We start from the raw sequence: 25,327 nt of genomic DNA, 5'->3' as shown, positions 1-25,327 counted from the left end.
ATAGCTGTTGTAGAAGAGTCCCCATTCGAATAACGTTCATTTCATAAACTTTTGTTCACATGAAAAATCGTTCTTCAAGTGTAGTTTGGTTTATCATAATTCTTTCAAGGATGTATGAGCTAATATGTCCTCCTGTGTATAATTTTCCAGTGATCCCAGTAACCCTTGATAGGAGACTGTGAAACAAACCATGTGATGCATTACCAATTCCTCCATTTCAGTTTTTTCATCCGCTTATCTTCAACTCTTTGTAATTTATAAGCACTTGACTTTTTATCTGATGCGGAAGAACTCACATTTAAATAATGTTCGTTTCGTAAACGGTGACATACACAAAAGATCTTACAAAACTTTTTTCTTTCTTTGTGAATTTTCAAAGTCATATCAAATACTATACCTTCGTGTTTAAAGTTTTCGAGGGACTCACGATTGTTCCATGATATGAGATGGTGTGAGATAAACAGCACAATCCATTCTATGCATCCTATGACTTTTTCGTGATTCACTTTCAGTCTCATTTCTATCTTCAGCCTTTTGTGATTTGTAAGTACTGGATGTTTTATTTTTAAAATCCTCTTTCCAGCTAACGTAGCCAAGCTCCAATATATACACGTATATATAGATACACTGATCAGCTAGAACTTTATAACCACTTACTTAATTGTCAGTATGTCCACCTTTGACATGAATAACAGCGGCGATGCATCTTCGAATAGAAACAATGAGGTCTTGATAGGTCCTTGGAGACAGCTGGCACCACATCTGCACACACAGGTCACATAATTACCGTACATTACGTGGGGGACGATTCGCTCTGACGGCATGTTTAATCACATCCCAGAGGTGCTCGATTGAGTACAGATCCGGTGAGTTGGGGAGCCAGCACATCAATTGGAACTAGCCACTGTGTTCCTCGAGCCACTTCATCTCACTTCTGGTCTTATGACGCATTATTATTGAAGAATGCTACTGCCGTTGGTAAACATGGTCGTCATGAAAGGGTGTACGTTGTCTGCAACCAGTGTATGATAGGCCTTGGCCTCCATGGTGCATTGCATGAGCTCCACTGGACCCATGGATGACCACATGAATGACCGCATTTCCCAGAGCATAATTTAACCGCCGCCAGCCTGTCTTCTTGCGGTAATACAGGTGTCAAAAAGCTGTTCCAACTCAGCTAATGCGTGAAGGTCCAGTGGCGATGATCACGTGCCCATTTCAGTTATAATTGCCGATGTGCCGTGTTAATATTAGCACATGATCGATCGTCGTCTGCGGAGGCCAATCGTTAGGAGTGTTCGGTGCACTGTGTTTAGAGGGACTTGTACTCTGCTCAGCATCTGACCAGTCAACGACGCATGATATCTGTAATGAGGAGGACGGCCCAATCCCTCGACGTTCCGACGTCTTTTCACCTTGGTTGAGGATACTCACCATTCGCTTCTCGAACACCCGACAAGTCGTTGAGTTTCCGAAATGCTTGTGCCAAGCCTCCGGGCCATCACAATCTGCCCTCGGTCAAACTCAGATAGATCGTGCGCCTTCCCTATTCTACAAACGGCCAGCACTCTCACTGATACTACATGCACTAGCAGGTGTGTGGATATGTGTGTCTGACTAGTAGGTATTCCTGGTCAGGTGACGATTCTGTTGATAGTAGTTAGTTGGTCTTAATGTTATAGTTTGCTTTCTCATTTAAAGTCAAAATGCAAAGCAGTGTGCTGAAATTATAGTTGGTACATATCTTGACAGTCTAAAATGTGATCAAAATTATAGAATTTCTGATGCTTTCATAATACAGAACTTCCCTAGTACTATCTCCTAACACCACAAATGTTCGGGCCATCAGAGCACACAAGTGTTTGGGCATATAACTGTCTAAGATGGCCTAATAACAGTTTAGTTAATTATTTTACTTATATTCGTATATAAATGCCCTAATTGGTATACCTATCAAAATAATTTATGGATTAAAAAGCTCACCTTTAAAATTTAATCACATCAAAGAATGACGAATCCCTTTTTGTTGTTTTTTTCGAGTCTACTTTGTTGCTAATGCTGTGCATTTTGTAAGTATAGACAACACCAAGTGTGCGTGAAAAGGTTTAGTAGTAGTAGTACTAGTAAGATCATAAAAAGTAAGAGCATAAAATAAGTAGTAAGGTATCTATTTTATTAATAGCTTCCAAACACAAACTTTTCAAAGTAGTCTCGTGGATTAATGGATCTGAAGCGAAAATAATTACGTGGACAATGATACAAAATGAATATTTTTTTTCGTCAACATTGACATTTACAAGTCAGTGATAGTGATATTTTTCTATGGATATACTTTGTGACATTAACAGTATACGATGTCTTACAAAAATGTTTCGAATCCCAAAAATGAGTTACAAACAGCAAATTGGTTACACTCTCTGAAGACCCAAAAGTCGATAGACAGGAGGATGGGAGAAGATGCGAAGAGATACCCTGATTGTATTAATGTTTATAACAATAACAAAATTTTAAAAAATGTCTAGAGCATGCTCGAGTGAAAATATAGTAAGAGGATTTGTGCGTGGTTCACAGTACTGAACATTGGTACTGCTGTTCTGGCTTCTGGTCAATGTTAGTGCTGTCGAATTTTTCTGACATTTGCGGTTTTCGGTTTTAGAGAAAACCGGTTTTTTGAAAACCGCAACCGCAAAAGCGGATTTCCAAACGGAAACCGCACAAGCTCTTTCGAAAGCGAAAGCCGGCCGAAACCGTTTTTGCGGTTTTATAAGAGAAACCATGTTTTCTCTTCTTTTCAAAGCAGAAACAATGTTTGCTGTTTTAATTACACCTTTTAACAATTGTGAAAGCATCTATCAATCGGGATAATTGTATTGATTTATATGTGTCTTTTAAGTTGTTTTTTTTCCTAGACTACTATGGTAATATATGCAGTACTGTGCGAAAGGGATAGCTCGTTGGTTGTACAGTCAGCGACTGTAAAAAGTGGAGGTTGGATACATAAGAAATGATAGCTTTTTCCAGTAGCAGAAAAGTTTCACTGTATGCCTGATAGTTGGACAACCAACACGACAGCAAATACATGCCCGAAAACATAACATGCCAGGATATTCCTCCATTTGGAGGAAGAAGTATTCCTATCTGAGAGCATCACTTAGAGAAACAACCACGAGATAAATCTGCAGAAATTCCATTCGCGTTAAGTTCAAAGAGATAGGAATTAATGCAAAGGAAACGAAAAGAATAATACGCATCATGTAGAGACCGAAACACACACACACAAACAACCCACAACAGACACACACACACACACACATACTTACATTATATATATATACATGGGCGGAGATTAGGGGGTGCAAAGGGGGGCAGTTGCCTCCCACTTTTTTGAAGCAACCCATTAATGTATATGTCGCAGTTTTATTTGGAAATATAAAGTTTTAGTGTGCATTACTGTTTCATAGAAAAATGGTGCTATATAATATTTGCCGTTGCATGAGTACGTATTGGTTGTTTTCCCGTGAAGTTAAGAAAGCTAGAGGAATTTCGTTTTAAGTGCGACGGAAAACAATCCAAAAATTCGAGCATATTTTCAATCCAGATATATAGAATCTGTTAAATTCATTTTCAGTTTTGTCAGGAAACGAAGAAGTGATGCCCTTATGTTTCAGAATTGTTGAACAATTTTCTAGTTTAGTGGTCCCTACTTAATACAAATTAATGAAATCAACCACTAAACAAAAAAAGCTGCTCAACAATTGAAAACATGAGGCGTCACTTTTTCTTCGTTCTCAGACAAAATTCAAAACGATTTAGCAGATTTTGCTTCTATATCCCCTTCTTATAAGGGCTCGATATGTTAGTCAGCCGCTTTGAAACTAATTGAGAGAACATTTCGCCAAAACAAAAGTATTTCACAAGTTATTCTTTAATTGAACAAAAATTGACAATTCCTAAAATAGCTTCTCTTCTTTCTAAAGTAAGGAATATTGATTAAAAAGAGCGTAATAAGAAACAACAACTACCTTTTTCATTATTTTGTAATGTAATATACGAGTGAAGTGGTGTGTGTTTAGGGGTGTAAGTGTATATACAATTAACTTTAGTGAATTCAACATAATTCTAGGTTTTAGGATTATTTTGTATAGCAGGAGTGTGGAGTGATTCTAAGTATTGTGTTTCGATGTGTTCCAAGAAAGTTGAAACTGCACCTAATGGCAACGAACATGTTTCGGGAAGCTGCAAAAGCAAATACTGCTTTAAATGTCGCAGCATATGGTTGTAGTATTTACTGTCTTTCATTTTCTAAGAGTAATAACATACGTTTAATAGCATATCTGAAATTAAAAGTTAAGTTGCTCAATTACCGCCAGTTTCAGTATAACATCTACAAAACAAGACTCGTTATTCATTACTATGATTAATAATATCCTTTCTATTTATTTGATTTGCAAATTTGTTATTAAACAATCTGATTACACAATTTTCCAGACAGAATTTTAAGATGTTCATGAGCAAGGAATCAAATCTCTTCTTACACTTTCGTTATTTAAGAGTACAAAGGTGTAGTACCTATTTGCGCTAGCCTTGTCAATTTACTTAATAAAATATGAAATACGATATATCGTGCTTTAACTGAAAAAAATATAGTATCCTATTAGTTATACAACCTTTCGTCAAAGTGTTAGAAACAACCAGGGAAACTAAGATTGATATACAAATATTCAGATCATGTCTTGCCCCGCACTTTTAACGTCCAATCGCCGCCACTATATATATATATATATATATATATATTATTGATTAAGGATTAAATGAGTTATTTCGTAAATTTTCGAAACGGGTCTTGAAGGAAGTCGTCGCAACAGTAATGACATCTCGTAGCATTGTTACGTAACACACGCAATATAAATAAAGCTTCAAAAGCAGAAGTCACAGGTTGTGGCGTGGATAATTCGGTAAGGTATCTGCTTCTAGAGTGGGCAGCGCGGGTTCGAGTCTCGAGTACACCGATAGCTTTTTTCTTTCAAAATGCATTTCTATATTTTTATATATGTTATTAATAATTGGTTTCTTGCATTTTTTGTAAATTATCTTAAATTAGAGGAGTTTAAATAAAGTCAGGAAGGTTAAGACACATATATGATTGCTTTATCCGTATATGCAGTCCAGAGATGGAGTGGGTCAGTGGGCCACTGGTCAACAGAACGTGCCCACGGCGATCCACCGGGACCTACTCTGGCCCACCGACCCATTCTGCTCAGTGCATTGTAGACAGCTTCTGAACACTGGTGAATTTGTCTACGTTTTACTCTCAAGGCATCCTTTTTCTTCTTTTTTTCATTTGTTTCTATTGAAAAAAGAACTTCAGGCAATCTTAGATATTGATATTTGTAATTATAATAATAGCAATAGGACTTATTAGTTAGCTTTGAGACGCAGCCTGTGACTTTTTAGAGGAGCTAACTACCGAATGTATATACCGTACTTTGCACATCAGGGGTTACTTTGCACAAAATATGAAAAGAGTTTCACAGTCCTCTGTCGGCAAAACCATGAACAGAAAAGAGGAAGTTTCAACTGGCACCGTAAGATAGAACACCTAACTGTATTTTGGCTATAATGTTGGCGGTTAACATCAGTTCTAATTACCGAGAGGGTTCATTGTTGTAGAGGTATGGAAAGCACTCACTCTAAAGGCCGCCAAAATTTGAAAGATATCACGTACGAGATTTTCCGTCAAAGTTAAGTCAGTTTCGTAGAATACTACTGTGGATAACGGAACTTCGATGCAATCAGGGACGTACGCAGGAATTTATTTCGGGAGGGGTCCAAACCTTTCCGGGGGAGATCCAAACACAATTTCAGGCTAAATTATATTAAAAATTGTAAAATTGCCCCTAAAATTAGACTAAATTTACAAAAAGTCCGGATTTCGGGGGGGTCCGGACCCCCAGGACCCACCCTCTGTGTACGTCCCTGGATGCAATAGTTGAAATTGAAATGTGAAACGTTTTAAAGTCATAAAAATGTAAAACTGGGAGAAGGTAGTTTCAGTCTCTACTCGGGGTTCCTTTGCACCGGTCCAAAATACCGCTTAGATAGGAAATAATTACTACTAGAACCTACTGCATTCTAAATTTAGGTAAATTTCCTATTTATGTAGATGTTGGAATGAATTTCTTGTTGATAAATAAATTATGAACAGTGGCGGATTCAGAAAAGTAGTTTGAGAGAGGATTCAACCACAATTTTTTTTCTTTTTTTTCTTTTTTTTTTTTAGAAATGACTAGACATTTTGGAGAGGGGGCTTCAGCTTATACGCATAGGAATGACTAACATTAGATTTTGAAAAGGAAATCATGCAATTTGGGTAGTTTTCATCCTGAAAGTCCCAAATCCCGTAAATGTCCCACTAATTACGATTGGGGTGATATTCTTGGACATAAGGAACAACCAAGGAAAATCAGTTCACGGGGATTTTTTTCTGTCCCTGAGTTGGCATTTTTGTGGGACATATGCTAAACTATTAGAATGCGGTTCCTGTGCCAGTAGCAGAAAATACATAATTTTCTTTACAAATATCGATAATTCAAACTAAGTACTAATACCAGTAGCATCATTCTAATATTAATATTTGTAGACTGCATGCAGTTTTGTGTAGAAAGTAAAATGTATAAATGTTGAAGGGAAAACATTGCACGGAAACGTTATGTTCGTATGTCGAACATACTTTTTTGCACGTTGTGCAAAGTAACCCCAGCTATGGGGTTACTTTGCACCAAAGTTTATATTTCAATAGCTATGGTTATACTGAATGTTTACTAATGAACTTGCACTAATGTTTTCCTTATATATATCTAGCTATTATATGTTTAAAATACAGTGTTCTAAATCATTACGTTTGTAAGTTAAATGCAATTTTTTTTAAAATGGCTTAAATCTTGTGCAAAGTACACAAAGTCTTACGGTACTAAGTTTCATCTCACTAACGCGAAGTACTCTATTTGTTATGTATTTTTAACCCTCTCTCCTCTATTAGGATACGCACTTTAATAAATATGACGTGACAACAACCCAGTTTGAGGTAGGTGTTAACTATGTTAAAAACTTCACACCGAACGGTTCAACCATTTCCTTTACGTTAAACAATGTGTTTTTCATTTGTATAATACAGACGTACCCTCATGAAAAAAAAATGCGCGTATACTGTAACAAACGATTTTTCGCAATTATTCCATTTTACTTACGTTTATGGGTAAAATTCAGTTATTAGTAAGTGGAGATAATAGAAAGCAATCCATCCAAGAAGATATTTCCAAAAAAGATAATAAAATAATAAAAATATAACAAAAAACAAAATTATGCTCGGTTTTGTGTATTCTGGTAATAATGCTTTCAAGAGAATTTTGCAGCAGCAGAGCACGACTGCAGAGCGAATTTCACGATTGGTAGTATCGTAGTATCCAGAAGTTGAATCAAGGAACTAGAAAGTAGAGTAAAATGTTGCATTTATTGGTTTAAACCTAGAGTGTAAATTGTCTACCAAATATAAAGTAGCTTCTGTAACCAAGATGTTGAGCGGAAATATAGAAACAAATAGGAAAACTGTTTTCTTAAATTTGGAAGTGACATGCTCTATAGCCATGAGATTTATTTGTTAAAAGACAGACAACAAACGTAGTATCTGTGGTCAAGTGGATAGAGTGGCGGACTACTGGTTCTTATACTGTTTTGACACCAGATCGAATCCCATCCCATGCCATCCATTTTACTTTTTTTTACAAAACATTATAGAAAGTGTATAATTTTTATGTTAATAGGAACAAAAAGAATATAATAAGGAAATAACTTTGTTTCATCTAATGGCATATTTATTCAGAATTAGGGTACTATTAATAATAGCTATTGTTTTCAGTTTATGGAATGGTATACCTGTTCCTCCCCTCTCCGTTTTTGCATAGCAGAAGAAACTTCAACTCACTTCGAGTCAGGAACAGAAAAAAATACCCGACCTGCAGCCTGACAGTCACAGCGAAAGAAGAACAATAGCTCGTTGTCATAAAAAAAGCTGATGTTAAATTATTGTTCTAGTGTTTGTGTGTGTGTTTCTTTTTAGAGTATTGACTCTCTCTGTCTCTCCTTTTTTTCATATCCACAAGTGCAAGAAATGCAATCATAAGTCTGTGTAAGGAATAAAGAATGCTTTCTTTAAACAAGACTAAATTATACAGCTCTATTTGTGAGGAACACGAATGCTTCCAAAATATGCCATGGATATTAACTATAATCATAACGTTCTTCTGAATTATACAGTAGCGTGAAAAACTGATAATAAAATGGTGTAACAGGCATAAGTTTTTTTTCTAGCGTGACCACATTAAACATAACAAATTAAATTTTGGGGATTACAAATTATCACTTTGCGTGTCGGTGTAGGCCTATTCGTTTTCACATTCGAGCGACGAAAGAAGAAAGTGTGGTGATAGTTATAAAAATCGAATACGAGATTTCAATGGATTCAAGTTACATGGCCCCTACATATCGAAAAAATTAGTTTTCCATGTCTGCCCATCTTTTCGTCTGTCGGTTCGTCATGGTTTTACATGCACTGAATTAGAGGCCATACTGTTCAATGTATCTGGAACGAATTCTAGATATAACGTTTTAATAACATACTATCGTTTCGAATTTTATATCCTTCGACACCTAAATGTAAGGATAGTTTACTGAAGGATGAACATTTAAAATAATTCAGTTTTCTCAAAAAAAAAAGCAGCTGTGACAATTATATTTATTTTTATAAACATATATTTTATTAGCAACTCTCCACCGTAGTATCAATTATTTTTCTGAAAAAAATACATATGGTGTAATTTATTGTGTAGTATGCGATCTGTTTGCACAATTTTCTCAACCAAATTTCATAAATAAACATATCATTAATAACCTAACTATATGACAACTCGTTCGTCATGTAAACATTCAAAAGGAGTAGCTTTCTCCTGATGATTTTACCATTGACGCCTCAGGCAATTGTTTCATATTTCGTAAAGAAATGTTTCATTAATAAACTAACATACAGCATAAATCATTTATCCCGATAACATACAGAAGGAGACGTTTTCTCAAGAATTGACTTTTTTTTTTACAATTTTCTCAGTAATAACTGAGACAAATTTGTTGTAATTTCAGTTAAAATATATTCTGTAATAATCTCACAATATGGTATAACTCACTTGTCCCGAAAAGAAAAATCGAAAAGAGATAGTTTACTTTGAGAGTGAAATTTTTCCTGACGATTTGCTTAAAAATTACTCGATATACTTGGTGCAGATTATAAATAATTTACAATATGGCATAAATCGTTTATCATCAAAATTACAGATAGAAAAGTTTACCTTTGACGGTAAGTTTTTCCCGATGACCTTCCCAAAAAATACTCAGGAGATGTTTGTTGTTCATATTTCATAAATAAATGTTACTTAAATAACCTAGCTATATGGTATAATTCCCTCATCCTGCAAAATCTAGAAGTGGTATATTACTTTTGACATTAAGTTTTACCCTGCGATTTTCTCAAGGACGACTCAGGCGATTGTGTTCGTATTTCATAAATAAATGTTTTATGAAAACACTAACAATATAGCATAGCTCGTTTGTCCTGAAAAGATCCACAAGGGACATTTATTCTTGGGGTGACGTTTTTCATGATTTTCTCAGAAATTACTCAGACGCTTTTACTTATAGTCCACATACAATTATATCCTTAATAATTGTAATATATGGCTTAAGTTATTTCTAACAGAAATATGACCAATGGGTACTTTACTTTTATGCCTAAAGTTTCTTCTAACAAGTTTTCCAAAACATTATTTTATTGGCAATTTCCCAAATAAATGTTTCAATAATAGCTGCAGCCTAACATGAGTCAGTGTAAGAAATTCGAGCGAGAAAGTACAGTGCGTTTGCTCCGTACCATTTCTTGAATATATTTTTAAATGTTTCCTAATCACAATTTTTGGAACAAAATCGAAAATCCCTTTTAAATGTACCTTGTTGTGGTCAAATGGTTCAAGTGAATTGTTTCTGGATTTGATTTCCAGTGAGAGCTAGTGTATTTTTGTCCAAGAGATGTGGCACGTCGGTGCAGAGAAAAAAAGTGTTTAAATAAGCCAGACCAAGCTAATCAATAATACAAAGAAATAATATAATGTTACGAAATTATCGAAGAAACGTTGATAATATTAGGTAGGTGCAACTGAAATGTCCAAACAATTATTGTCAATTTCAAAGGTAAAAAAGGGAAAAATTCAATGCCAGGTTAATCAATGGCCACTCACTATCCTACGAAGAAGTGATTGAGATACCAAAAAATGTTGTAATCGCTAGGAGACATGTTAAAAGAACACAGAGGGCGAGAGAGAGTTTAATACTGCAAATCATGGATAGTCTGCACCTTCGTTTGAGGGCGAGTATTGAAGTCCGTAGGCCTACATAGGTTAACATTGAAATGAACATTGCAACACAATACCTGTTTAATATTGATCGGGGCTTGCTGACAGGTTTGCAGGGTATTTGACGGGGTTTGATATTGTAAAGAAAACGATCCTTGTAAACGACTGTGCCTTCCCCACTGTACACTGTAAGTTAAATTCGTGCTTAATTAAAACTATATTTGTTTAAAACTGTTGACCGTTATCACCTGTGCATCACGTACAGCAATCAGCCAGTAATTCTTTGTTTCCGCCCGGCGGGAGCTCATGTGGTTCGGATTCCACGTTAATCAGTAGGTCCACGTCTCATATAGCCTCGCTGTTGAAAGAGACGATAAACTCAAAATCACATCACACATCTTTGTTTTCGCATTTGTTTTAGCCCATAAGTGTCTTTGTTCATGAGCTTCTTCGTGGCTAAGCGGTTAGCGTACGCGCCTTTGGCGTGGGAGTCTCGGAGAGAGCTCATGTGGTTCGGAGTCCACGTTAATCATTAGGTCGACGTCTCATATAGCTTCGTTGCTGAACGAGATGTTAAACTCAAACTCAATGTCTTTGTTCATAAGTTTCTTTGTGTGTGGTTTTGCATATACGTGGCGTGGACATTAAATTTTGACTTCTACGCCATATGTATCTAATTACATACACACCTATAGAACGAACACAACAAACTTGGAATATATTATTTGTGTATAGAAAATCATCCGCGGCGCTGCGTGGGAGAGCCGTGTGTATGGAATACCATACACATGGCAATCGTGTTGAAAAATGTATAAATAATAATAATAATAATAATAATATAAACAGAAAACGAAACGATCACATATAACTGCAATGGACATATACATTTATTAAAGCATATAACTGCAATGGAATTAAGTTGTTTCCTTCTCTCCCTGAACGCAACAGCCCTTATTGTGCCAAGGCGTAGAAGAGAACTTGTGGGACTCACGACTTTGGGGTGGTGTCTGGTCAGAATATCGGATTCCTTTGTTGTTAGTCCTAACTTTCTAGATGGATGCAGTTATTTCCGGTAAAATATACAAGCAAATAGACTTTTCTGTTACTATTAAAGTGAACAATTATACTCATTCCCTCAATATGATACTTGTGGTTGCTTAACTGTATACAGACAGTTGATCCATGGAAGGATAGTTGATAACAACAACAGTAATAATAATAATAATAATAATAATAATAATAATAATAATAATAATAATAATAATAATAATAATAAATAACAGAAACTCGACAAATATTCTTCCAAATAATAGGAACAAGTTTGCGTCACACTGTTCACTTTGCTGGACACACTAGTGTGCCGCGTTATACCGATTGTGGCACACTGGAATATAGGGTATGGCTTTTTAATTTTTCCGAACTACTTCAACTGCTTCAATTGAAAGGGATCTATAATAGTAAGAGTGTAAATTTAGTCTTTTTATCCTTCGACTCAGAAATAAGGTCCGCGAGAATTTCATTTAAAAAATAACATACTCAGAATTTTATATAGTAGTTTGTTTTATTCGAAATTAATATGTCCTGCAACTGTTTTTTGATTGAAATTATTTGAAATGAAATCTTTAAGTTTTCACGTCCCACGTTGATGCCGGCTAGGTTAAAAGAAACAGTGATGATGAGAAATAAGTGAAATGGTCGAATGAGGAAAGTGGGGAAAAAACGGGAGAACCCCGAGAAAACCCACGCATACGGTGTTTGTCCAGCACAAGGTTCACTTGACGCGAGCAGGGATCGAACCAAGGACTCCGTGCACCAGGGGTGAACTCTCTACTACTGAAACACTGCGGAATCTGAAATTATTTAAAGGAGAAAGGGACTACTTTATGAAAACTTGATGACGAACACATTTGTTAAAAAAATATCAGCTTTTCGTGAAATATTGCTTATAGGCAGGGGCGGATTAAGGCTTTTGGGGACCTGGAGCCGACTATTTTAAGGGGGCCCTATGTTAAGAATAGTTTCAGCTCATAAATTTTCTTTGCTGCCTTCCACTGCCTCATAGGCTTATCGAACCACCGAGAACTATGCTGTAATATTTTAATGTGCTCCGAGTTTACAATAATTGGTTTAGTTACATTAATTATTAACAGTTAAATAATTATATTCATTATTAACAGTTAAATACTGCTGATGGATAGACTTAATTCTAGCGATACCGCGAGCGTAACGAGCCGAAAGAAATTTAGCATAACTCTGTCTATAACAGGGCTGTCCAAATGGCGGCCCGCGGGCCGCATGCGGCCCGCCAAACCATTTTCTGCGGCCCACAAAGCTTCATGATTTACTATTGTTATAGCTGATAATATTTTAATTTATATTCATTCACTCTTTTAATGTTTTCACTCTTCTTTCGGAATAAGGATCCATTTAGCGCTTCTATACAACAAAATGGCGCGGGCATCCACGGCAACACGAGTCGGTAATGTAATCGTTGCTGAAAGGGACGATTACTTCAATGAACGAATATATATTTGATCTAGCTTTTTAAATCAGACCCTTTCTTCCTCGAAGCCATAGCGCGCAAGAAATACACCACTTCTTGTGATAAACACAATTTAGCATACTTCCCAAGTTGCAATCGTCTGACATTAGATTTTGAAAAGGAAGCATTTAGTTTTTCTGAGTTCTGTAGAGACATCGAGAGTATCACGAATGGGTTTAATGCGATTCTCAGAGTTTGACAAACTAAAAAACGACAGAGCATTATTTACTAATCCATTGACAATAGACATCGAAGAACAACCTCCAAACTTACAGCTCGAACTTTGTGATCTTCAGGCTGACCCATTCTTTCAGACAAGAACAAAGAAAGGAGTACATTTTTCAGGCTACTTTCTAACAAACGTTTTCCTAACTTTTGTGAGTTGTGTCGGAAAATAGTGTCAATGTTTGGTAGTACTTATCTGTGTGAAAGTGCATTTTCCACCATGAAAATTGTAAAGAGTCGCTCCAGAAGCTGCCTTGGAGATTCTTCTCTTTTACATCTTCTGCGGGTTACATCTTTTACAACAAGAGGAATGAATGTAGATACCCCAGCACTTGTAAACGCTGCTAGTCACCCTCATTAGTCACATTTAAAAGGTATGTAATATTTCAAATATATTTATATTTTTCTTTTGTAGTGTAATAATAATAATAATAATAATAATAATAATAATAATTATTATTATTATTATTATTATTATTATTATTATTATTATTATTATTATTATTATTATTATTATTATTATTATTATTATTATTATTATTATTATTTAGCTGCGGCCCTCCAGCTTACTAGTAAAGACGGTTATGGCCCTCAGGCTCATTATAATTGGACACCACTGGTCTATAATATAAATTTAATGCTGTATTTTAGTATTAAACAAAGGGATTTTAAGGGGCCCCCTGAGTTTGGAGTCTCGGAGCCTGGGATCCATTGACTGCGCCCTTAATGCATTAATGCTGATAGATTCAAGGGACCGGGCCTGTCCGAGCTAAAAATTCCGATCCGTGCAGACTTTTAGCCCCTGTGTATAAGCTATCTTGGGAAATACAGTAGAGTTTCGCCGGAGGCAGGCAGAACGCCGGAATTTATGGATGTGTTAAGAAAAGACCTATTAAAAGTCAAACTATGATATAATTTTACATATTGCGCATCTAATAATCATGTTTTGTAAGAAATAAATATAATGCATTGAATCAGGGACGTATCGAGCGTGAGGTCCTGGAAGCTGTCCCCTTCCAAAACTCAAGCACTTGTTGAACCTTTTTCCCTTTTGAGGTTCTTTTATATCAGATTACTTTGAGGCAGTGTCCAAACTGTGGGCAATACATTGTTGTTATGATTCTAAGAACATACCGTAATGCCCTTGTAACTAGGTGGAATTAAAGAACACTTTTAATGGGAAAAGAAATCTCTAAGTTTTACGTCCCACGGTTATGCCGATTAGGTTAAAGAAGACGGTGATGAGGAGAGATGGGTGAAATAGTGGAATGAAGAAAGTGGGAGAACCCCGAGAAAACCCACAAGCACGGTGTTTGTTCACCACAAAGTCCACACGGCGCGAGCTGGGATTGAACCAGGGACCCCAAGCACCGGAGATGAACGCTCTACCACTGAGCCACCGCGCCTCCACTTTTAAATGGGATTACAATTTCGATTCCGGTCTGTTTATAACATTAATGTATTAGAACGATACACTCATTGCCATTTGCTATTTTTGTTATGATAGCCATTTGCCATTTGATATACGTAGCAAACAGTTTTCCTTACATGTGTCTCAAAAATATTTTTTGATTTCGTTTGTACTACAATGCAGTTTGTTTGAAGTAAATTGGTTCATAAGTGAAAAATAAGAAAAAGTTTAAGAGAAATACAGAACTGTTGCATTATTATTATTATTATTATTATTATTATTATTATTATTATTATTATTATTATTATTATTATTATTATTATTATTATTATTATAGATAATTTTGAAACATTAGAATTATGTGCTTACGAGGATTCATGTTGGTCCCCTTCTGAAAAGAAAACCTGCATACGTGCCTGCACTGAATGATAGACGTATGAGTCATGGTGTAGACGGGCGTGCTAGGCGATAGAGTCCAGAGCATCAAAAACAGACTAAGGGGGTGTGGTGGCTCCGTGGTAGAGCGTTCACCTCTAGTGCTTGGGGTCTCTGGTTCGATCCCAGTTCGCGCCGTGTGGATTTTGTGGTGTACAAACACCGTGCTCGTGGGTTTTCTCGGGGTTCTCCCGTTTCCTCCCACTTCGTTCTAACATTTCACTCATTTCCCATCATCACCGTCTCCTTTAGCCTAACCGGCATAAACGTGGGACGTAAAACTTAAAGATTTCATTTCATTTTTCTCAAAAACAGACTAAGACCACAACTTGCAGTTCTTCTTGCCGATTGATCCTACTTTTAACCTGCAATGATATGTCAGATGATACGGTATGTGGAGTAAACGAAGGTCAGTAACACGATTTGAATTTTTTTTAAAGAAATGTGATGATTTGTGTCCGACTGCCACTTCAGTTACATCACCATATAATATTCAACAGGTTCACCTCAGAAATCAAATTCATTTACCGTAATATGAGTCTCATCTCCTTCCCTTCAGAATAAGCCTCAAATCTGCCCACCTGAAGACAATTCTGCTCCTTGATCCTCCACAGTGCTGCTTTTCAACTGAAAAATATTTTGAACATCTCTTTAAAAAATACGGGAACGGTCTTACTCGTCCCCCCCCCCTCCAATGGTGAAGACAGATTTGCGCCGCTGGTGTAAGGCTTCTCGACCCTAAACTTTTTTTTTTTTTTTAACATTCTGAAACATTGAAATTTGTTATACCAGCACGAATACACGAATACAAATTGCTCATAGGTACGTCGAAAACGAATGTCAAGTAATGTTAACGCGACAAGGAAAGTTCGATGTGACTGCACTGACCCCAGAGAGTACTGACTGTTGTGCGGAGCGTGTAAGGCGGCACGTTTAGAGAGTGGCAAACAACTGAAAATAAAAGCTCCTACGAAGTAAAATCCCAAACTGAATTGAAATAGGCCTTCCTGAACGTGTTCAAGATTTCAATACCGACTCACTAAGACTTTTTTTTAAATAGTATTCCGTACAACCTACCTTACTCTCTAAAACCGCGAGTCAAGTCAGATAGGCATGTCTACTGCGATACTAGAGTTATTAATAGCACACGACAATTATAATAGTAAATACGATCTTAAGACAGGTTTGAAATGACGGCGTGATTTTCCTAACTTTCACTAATCGTTCCCAAATAGCCCTTTAAGAATGTTTTTGACAGGGAAAGTGTAGAACAAAATTGAACTTGGCATTTTTTAATTACGACCGTATTTACTATTATGATTCGACCTAGTAATAGCGATGCTATGATTGGCTCCAGAGACAATAACAAAAGCGTGATGAAAGAAAATGTTTTGGCCGTCGCGTCGCCAGGTCGTGTAGTGGGTTTAAAAAATAAAACTACAGAAAGAGTACTGAAAGGGATAGGGAAATGTGCTTCTTAGTTGACCATTGAAAAAGTAATCAAATAATGGTATAAGTCGTGAGAGTAATTTTGTGTTTATTGTTCAGCAACATTTTTTTTTATCTCTACACTGTTTCAAGTGTTCTTTTTTTCTGTCTGATGAGTTAGCCAAGTAGGTAAGCTGCTCGACTTCTAACTGGGTAATCCATGTTCAAATCTCCCTGCAGCTAACTTTTTCTCCCACTACCGAAATCAACACTGTGTGCTGTGTTGATTTAAAACAAAAAGTGGTAGTCATGCTGGGTCATCGCATTGTGTTGAACATAGGCGGAGTTAGGAATTGTCTGCTGGGAGGCAGACCTTTTGCTCGGTCTCGGACCTGTGGAATACTTCCTAGAGTGTGGAATTAATATGAATAACTCATTTTTTGTCAAAAAGTTGGGGGACAATGCCCCCCATAGCTCCGCCCATGGTGTTGAATCAACACAGCTATTTTTTACTGTGCAGGACATGCGTTGTAAACAGTAAGGTTAAGGAAACATACAAAAGTCATCCAGGGCAGGGGTTTGAATTCACAAAAACGGGAAGAAATTTCATTTCCTAAGTCAAAATTAAATATGTTGTAAGGCATCTTTACTATTGACAATAAAATGCAATGGAACCAAAATTAAATTTCAATTATAAATGCCGGGCTCAAATTACTGTAGGAATAGAAACAGCCGAAAAATTAAACATGAAGAAATAATTTAATAAAAACAAGCTAACAAGGCTATTACACTTAACTTTATTTTAAAAAAAGAAAAAAAACGCAGAGCAAACGCAACGGTTTCAATGTTCTAACATCTTAATGTGTCATCCGAGTAACATCGAAAATGTTACGTTTACTGTGTGTGTTTTAAATTCAAAAACTGTGTTTGCAATTTCGAGACACGAGACGAGACGAGACATTTCATGAGACGTCTCGTCTCTTATCGTGTCCCATCTCGAAAACGAGACGAGACAAGTAGACTGTCTCGTCTCGCGTCTCATCCTAAAGAGTTCTGTCTCGTCTAGTGGCAATACTGGAAATAGGTAATTTGAACCACTTCAGCCTTGAATATGGAGTTAACGGATGAGATGGAACCTATTCTTTGGATGCAGAATCAATGGCAGAAAATCACTTTTCGATATCACTTACTTTCTTTGCTTTGGGTATCTGTCACACACACAGATGAAACCACTCTATAAGACTTCCGACTATTATGCACGGCATAGTTTGGAAGTTTAAAACCTGACTAGTTCCATAAATATTATTAACACTAACATATCAATGATACTCTTGTGTATAATTCAAAAAGTCAGCCGTGAAATTTAATCCAGATTGGAAGTAGTTGTGGAAAGGCCTCTTGCTATAACAGATTTGTGGGTGTTCAAATAAAATCAACATAATATTTCTATTTCACAACAGGTGAGTAATGCATAGGTCATTTCTACTGTATATCAACTTCACGGACCAAAGCGACTTGTGACTTCATGAAAATCAATTTGTTGGTTCTTCAAGGTCAATACATAAACAAAATAGCTGACCCATTACTTCGATAGAAGAGGAAAATACAACAGACGTGTTTACGTATAAAAGACAAACGCCTCAGGCACTTAGTTGAAGGCTTAACTGGGTGGAAGCAACATTGTAACGTTCTATGGCAAAGAACGCTGTGCTGTGAAAAAAAAAAAAAAAAAAGGAAAAAAAATGCTCTGGGTTGTTCTGTCAGTTGTGTGTATGAAATACGAGTTTGTTTGTGTGTCTGTCTGTGTGCGGCCTGGGAATCAGACGAGTTGACGGAAAGTTACTAAATTTTGGTCACGGATATCTTTATTCAGGCTCCAGACCAGTACAAAGCGTTTTTTTTTTTTTTTTAAATTCGAACCAGTTTCTCAGGGGAAGGGAGCGTTTACCGGGACATGTAAAAATATTAGAAAATGACCGATATTTGTGTTGAATTCATAGTTATCGCGGTCGCTGAGATCAATGGTGACACTTCTATTAGCAATGACTTTGAAAATCGGCTACCATTGTATGCGGGTCGGTGTCACCCGGGGATGGTGTACCGAAATATATAAAAATATTTCAAAATGGCCATATTAGTTGAGTTGATTTTGAGTTTAACGTCCCTTTTCAGCAGCGAGGCTATATGAGACGTGGACCTACTGATTAACGTGGAATCCGAATCACATGAGCTCCCGCTGGGAATTGAACCCGGGCCTCCCACGCCAAAGACGCTTACGCTAACCGCTTAGCCACGGAGGAGCCCTTGGTCAATATTAGTGTAAATCCTTAGTTTTCACGGTAGCTGAGATGAAAGGTGATTCTTCCAGAGGCGCTGACTTCCAAATACAGCCCAATCGCCTGCGGGCGAGAGGCGTTCTTTTAAATTTCGAACCAGGGGGTCTCAGGGGGCATTTACCGGGATATGTAAAAGTAGTAGAAAATGACCGATATCTTCTCGTTTCGTTGTTCGGTTTGTTTACATAGATATTTTATCTGACCCATGCGAAAAGTGTGTATTTCAGCTTGTTATTAATAAATGCAAGAAATAAATTGTTAGTAATATACAAGGTGGCCCAAAAATAAGTATACAGTACCGTACTGATCAGCTCATTCCATTTTATAAAATTTCTTATTTCTATCCATCAGGTAGACTTAGTTTATTATTTGTTTTTAATATGTTTTTACTTACATCTTAAGCTCAGAAGAGCCGACGTAAATAAACTCATAAACTAGAATGTTATAGTTGATCAATACAAAAGTGTATGCCTATTTTTGGACTACGTGAACAGATAGGAATGTATTTTGAAAGAAAGAAACGAAAGTGTAAACATACATAACCGTATTTGACTTTATATAATCTATCCTAAACAGCGGTTACTAATCTAAGATAGGCTAATGTAGGAAATAATGCAAGAAAGTAATTAATAATAATAAATATGAGCATATAAAATACATTTTGAAAGAAAAAAGGTCCCCTGGAAGAACGTGTTAGCCTCAAATGTCGAAGCGTTAATCAGAGTTGGAGTGGGTCAGTGGTTCAACAGTATGTGACCCACTGCGACCCACCACCCACTATGACCCACTCTGAACCTTTGTGACCAACTCCGACCCACCAAAACCCATCGTCATAAACTCTGACCCATGATCCACACTCTCTTCAAAACAGAATAAAATTTACAATTGTAATAAAACAAGGTTTGAAATTATCAATTATCGGAGTTTGAATTTCTACGGTTCAACGCTCAAGCACCGCTCTGTTACAATACCGGTGGATTTGATCTTTACGATATACAATGATAAAGTGTTTGTCATGGGCCAAATTGCGATGAATTTAAATTTAATTATCATATATAATTATTTCTTTGTTGACTTACAGACATTTTCAGTGGAAAATAGGATGAAATTTGAAAGTCTCAAATCAAGGTAAAGTAGACCAAAATAAAGAGAAGTCTAAAATTGGCCATATAATTAAGCATCCCGTACAAATTTAAAATTCTCACGTAATTAAGCTTACAGTACAAATCTTATGTCCATTTTCCTCACAACTTTATGACGTGATACCCTTATGCTGTGAACGCTCCATATATAAACACAAGTTTCAGCAGTTGTTATAATAAAAACCAGTAGATGTAAAATGCGTAAAACTGTAGTTTTTATTTCTCAATAATTGCTTTTTAATTTGTTTCTGAACTAACATCGATCGTTTTCGATTATTTTTAGAAATCAACCCTATATATAGAAAATGCCTCTCCCCCCCCAGTAAAAGAGTTTTAAAAAATGATATTGAGATCAGGGCCAAACTATGTATACGCCAAATGTCATTTCAGTTGACTTTGCAATATGATCATGATGATCACACACACATAGTTATATTTAATTTTTTATATAATAATTCATACATTACAGGTGATTCACAATTTTTTTCCAATAGTTAGCTCCTCTAAAAGCTCACAGGATGTGTTTGAAAAGTCAAGAAGTAAGTCCTATTGCTATTATTACAAATCCAAATATGGTCAATTGCCTGAAGTTCTGCAAGAGTGCCTGAAGTTCTTTCTTAAATAGAAACAAATGAAAAAACAACAAAAAGGGAGGCCTTGAAAGTAAAAGATAGAGAAATTCACCAGTGCTCAGAAGAAGCTATCTTCAATGCACTGAGCAGAATGGGTTGGTGAGTCAGAGTGGATCAGTGGGTGAGCGTGGGTCAGAATGGGTTTTTGGCTTAGAGTGAGTCACAGTGAGTCGCAGTGAATCACATCCTATTAACCCACGACCCACTTAGAAATCTTGACAAATTGACTCACTGACTCACTCCATCTCTGGAGTGCACACACGTATAAAGTAGTCATGTATTTATCTTAACCTTCCTGACTTTACTTAACCTCCAATAATTTAAGTTAATTTACAAAAAATGCAATAAAGCAAATATTAGTGACAAATACAAACATACAGGAATGTATTTTGAGAGAAAGAAAATTTAAAGTGCACCAGCCGAGATTTGAACCCGCGTTGCTCCACTCAAGAAGCAGACATCCTCCCGACTTAGCCACGGCAGAACTTGTAACTTCCGGTTTTGAAGCTTTATTTATATTGCGTGTGTTACGTAACAATGCTACGAGGTGTCATTACTGTTGCGACGATCTCCTTCAAGACCCGTTTCGTAAATTTACGAAATAACTCATTTAATACTTAATCAATAACATTATATATATATATATATATATATATATATATATATATATATATATATATATATATATATATATATATATATATATACAATGTATGTGTGTGTGTGTTGGTGCACCCAAGAGATTAATTCATAATAGATTAATTTATTCTTGATTTTAATCTACAGAACAAATGCTTTTAATGAAAACATGGGACCTGTTGCCGTAGATGGCTAAAGACCGTAAATAAAATTCCAACTTCAAGTATAACTGGAGTAACTCACCGACATGGCTGATTTAACACATTTGAAAACAGCGCGCGTAATGGGTTATTTATAAACGGAGTTGATAGAGCCTGTGTAGATAAGTGGGTACCGTGTGTGACTGTTGTTCTAAGGATTCTGTGTTCGAGTCTGATTCTAGACTGAGTTACATTTTTTTTTTCAAGGAATTAAAAATTATAAATGATGTTCGCGTTTGATACTGAAAGAGATTTATCCTATGAAGGGAGAAAAAACAAGACAATACAGGGGGCAGGGGGAAAGACGGAGACTGTTTATTCTTAAGTGTTAAAATTTAATTTATTCCCATGTCTTTTGCTCTTTCCTTTCCCTCTTTTCTTCTTTTCTCATTTTGTTTAGCTTTACATACTTTTTCGGTCTCTGCATGATGCGTATTATTCTTTTCGTTTCCTTTGCATTAATTCCTATCTCTTTGAACTTAACGCGAATGGAATTTCTGCAGATTTATCTCGTGGTTGTTTCTCTAAGTGATGCTCTCAGATAGGAATACTTTTTTCCTCCAAATGGAGGAATATCCTGGCATGTTATGTTTTCGGGCATGTATTTGCTGTCATGTTGGTTGTCCAACTATCAGGCATACAGTGAAACTTTTCTGCTACTGGAAAAAGCTATCATTTCTTATGTACCCAACCTCCACTTTTTACAGTCGCTGACTGTACAAGTTGCAGCTAAATAGAAAATAAAGTATATTTCTATTTAAGATCACTACATATGCAACTCATGAAATTCAATTTGAAATTTCATCCACTTATACTGAGATCTTTTATATTTGTATCGCTACCTGTATGAATCAGTGTCTTCTAAACTTGTGGTTGGCATCTCAATGAAGAAATGATACCAAATGCCGAAATTGACGGTAATACCCGTACCAGATGTCCATGTGAGGCACTGAACAGAGTGAGGATCCCATAATAAATCTAGTTCACGACGGCAGCAGTGCCAGTGGACTGCAGTCTGTAAATTCGACAAATCTGTTAACCATTTCCGGCACCTGGTTTTTTCGGCTATTTTTTAGACTTTCAGTCAAGCAGCTACTGCATCGTCACTGTTTATCCTAGGATCATGGTTCATACCTCATTCTCTTCTGAATGGAGCTGGCTTTCAAATGATACCACTTGCATGCTCATACCATATACCAGAAGCGGGAAATATGATGTCAAAGGGAAATTTTTTCTCGCATTTTGGGCCCCTCTGGAGCGGCCCTGTGCGAACATAGCCATATAAAAAAAATCAGTATCAGTATAAATATTACTTGGTATACTGAATGTATGTACCAAATTTCAAGTTTCTATCTTGAATACCAAGGGCGGGAGAAATTTTATCAGGAATTCCCACCATGCCCCAAATTACCGTAAAACACCATGATCTCAGGTAAAAAATTTCCTGAGACATCCCTAATTACCCTAGGGTCATGTTTCGCCCATCATTCTCTTCAGCTTAGAACTGCCTTTCAGGCGGTATGACTCACGTGTCTCCATCATGTATCTAAGGCGAGAAAATGAGGAAAAACGGGATTTTTTGGGTATAAATATCCTTTTTTCAAATTTTAGCTTCCCTAGACCCCCCTGTTTTAACGCAGAGATCTGAAAAAGAAATCTGGTAAATACTACTCGGTGGGCTGAATGTTTATGAACAATTCCGATTTTCCAGGTTCAAAAGTAAGCCCGCCAAAAAAAAATATACCGACAATGTCCCATATTCCCGTATACAGAGGGAAATTTTTAAACATTCCCTGAGACATCCCTAATTACCCTAGGGTCATGTTTCGCCCATAATTCTCTTCAGAACAGAACTGCCTTCCAGGCAGTACCATTTACTTGTCCCCATCATTTATCTAAGGCGGTAAAATCCCGTGAAAGTGATTTTTTAGTAAAAATTTCACTTTTTCAACGTTTAGCCCCTCTGTACCCCCCTGTTTTAACGCAGAAATACGAAAACAAAATCTGGTAGATACTACTCGGTGGACTGAATATTTGTGCACAATTTCAATCTTCTACGTGCAAAAATAAGCCCGCAAAAAATAATACCGAAATTGTCCAAAATTCCCCTATACAGAAGTATATTTTGGTAAAAATTCCCTGAAACTTCCCTAATTACCCTAGGTCCATGTGTCGCACATCATTCTCTTCAGAATAGAACTGCCTTTCAGGCGGTACCATTCACTTGTATCCATCATGTATCTAAGGCGGGAAAATGAGGAAAAACGGGATTTTTGGGTAAAAATATCCCTTTTTTCAACTTTTTGACCCCCTGGATCCCCCCTGTTTTAACGCAGATTTCTGAAAAAAAATCTGGTAAATACTACTCGGTGGACTGCATGTTTGTGCAAAATTTCAATCTTCTACGTGCAAAAATAAGCGCGCCAAAAATACTTGACATAACCCCCCCAAAAAATTATTACACGAAAATATAAATTTTAGACTTATGACGTCATCACCTCCTATGTCTCGACGCAGGAAGATGTGAAACCATACGTAATGTCTTCTACAATGCCTCTGGACTTGAAAAACAAAAAAAAAAGAAAAAAAACGGACGAAAAAGCTCAAATAAGAGAGTTATAACGCAATGTACCATGAAACACCCTATATGGTACAGATTGTACCATGGGATCCCCAATGGGTTAATATACAAATTACGTTCCATCACGTGCCTGGCTTTCTAGCCTTGTTTATAAATTTATAGTTTGGTCCATTAGCCTTTGTGAAACGATTGTGTTAAAATGAAACATAATGTTTAATTCAAGAAAATATCGCAGACTTCGTCCTTGTTCTATGTCTTTTCTGAATGTAAAGTTAACTCTACATTTGCTCAGCAGAAATAATATATACATGAAATTGTGTACGGAAGCAGCAGACTCGCTATTGCACAAAAAGCTTTGTGCTGGTAAAATCTCATGCAAGTTTTTCACTTACAAAGGACAATATCCTGGTACTAGGGTGTGAGGTAAAGCTGTGTTATAGTTGAGTGTTACGTTTGAACTGTAACAAAGAAATCCGAAGCAGTGTTGCCAGATGATCCGAATGAAATTTCCCTATACTAGCATCAGAAATTACTTTTTTTTCAGAGGAATTCCCTATGCCTAAGCCTATTATTATGTTTATTTCAATAACTACTTCTACAATTATAAGTAAAGTCTCAAATAACATTGTCCTTTAAGAATATGATCTCCCTAACAAATTCCCCCACAGCCACTGCATTACACTTCTCTAATAGAATCAACAGGCATTAAGTAGTCTTAACACTGATGCAGTCGAGTCTGAAGTTTGTAGTAGATAGGTTCCTCTTTAAATAGCAATAATAATACTCTCTCCTCTTGTTTTTTTTTAAATAGTACTGCCAGTCTTTCTTTTGTTAACAAAAAAGCATCACCTCCCTTTCTTTAAAAGACAAAAGAAAAATCTAGATCACAATACACGATTTTACTGTTGATTTGTTGCCACTTCGATAAATGTGAACGTTGTCGTTTTGCATGTGTTGACTGGTTTCTTAACAGTGTTGTCGATTTTTTGGGACACTTGCGGTTTTCAGATTTTGAGAAAACCGGTTTTCTGAAAACCGAAAACCGCAAATGCGATTTTCAAAACTGGAACCGCAAAAGATGTATTCAAAGCCGAAACCACAAAAGGAGTTTTCAAAACTGAAGCCGCAAAAGCGATTTTTGGTTTTTAAAACCGACCTACCGAAATTTCACTTTTTTCAAAAACCGGTTTCCGGTTTTTCCACAAACCGATTTCGACTCCACTAGTCAATTACACAAGTCCTAAACATTTTCTCCTTTACTGTTCATGTTAAGTATATAGCACAGGTCCAGTCAAGAATGGA

The sequence above is a fragment of the Thermobia domestica genome, chromosome 8, assembly GCF_964235325.1.
Source record: "Thermobia domestica chromosome 8, izTheDome1.hap1.1, whole genome shotgun sequence".
NCBI lineage: Eukaryota > Metazoa > Arthropoda > Insecta > Zygentoma > Lepismatidae > Thermobia > Thermobia domestica.
The sequence above is the reverse complement of the archived record's forward strand: the minus strand, read 5'-3'. Positions refer to the sequence as shown.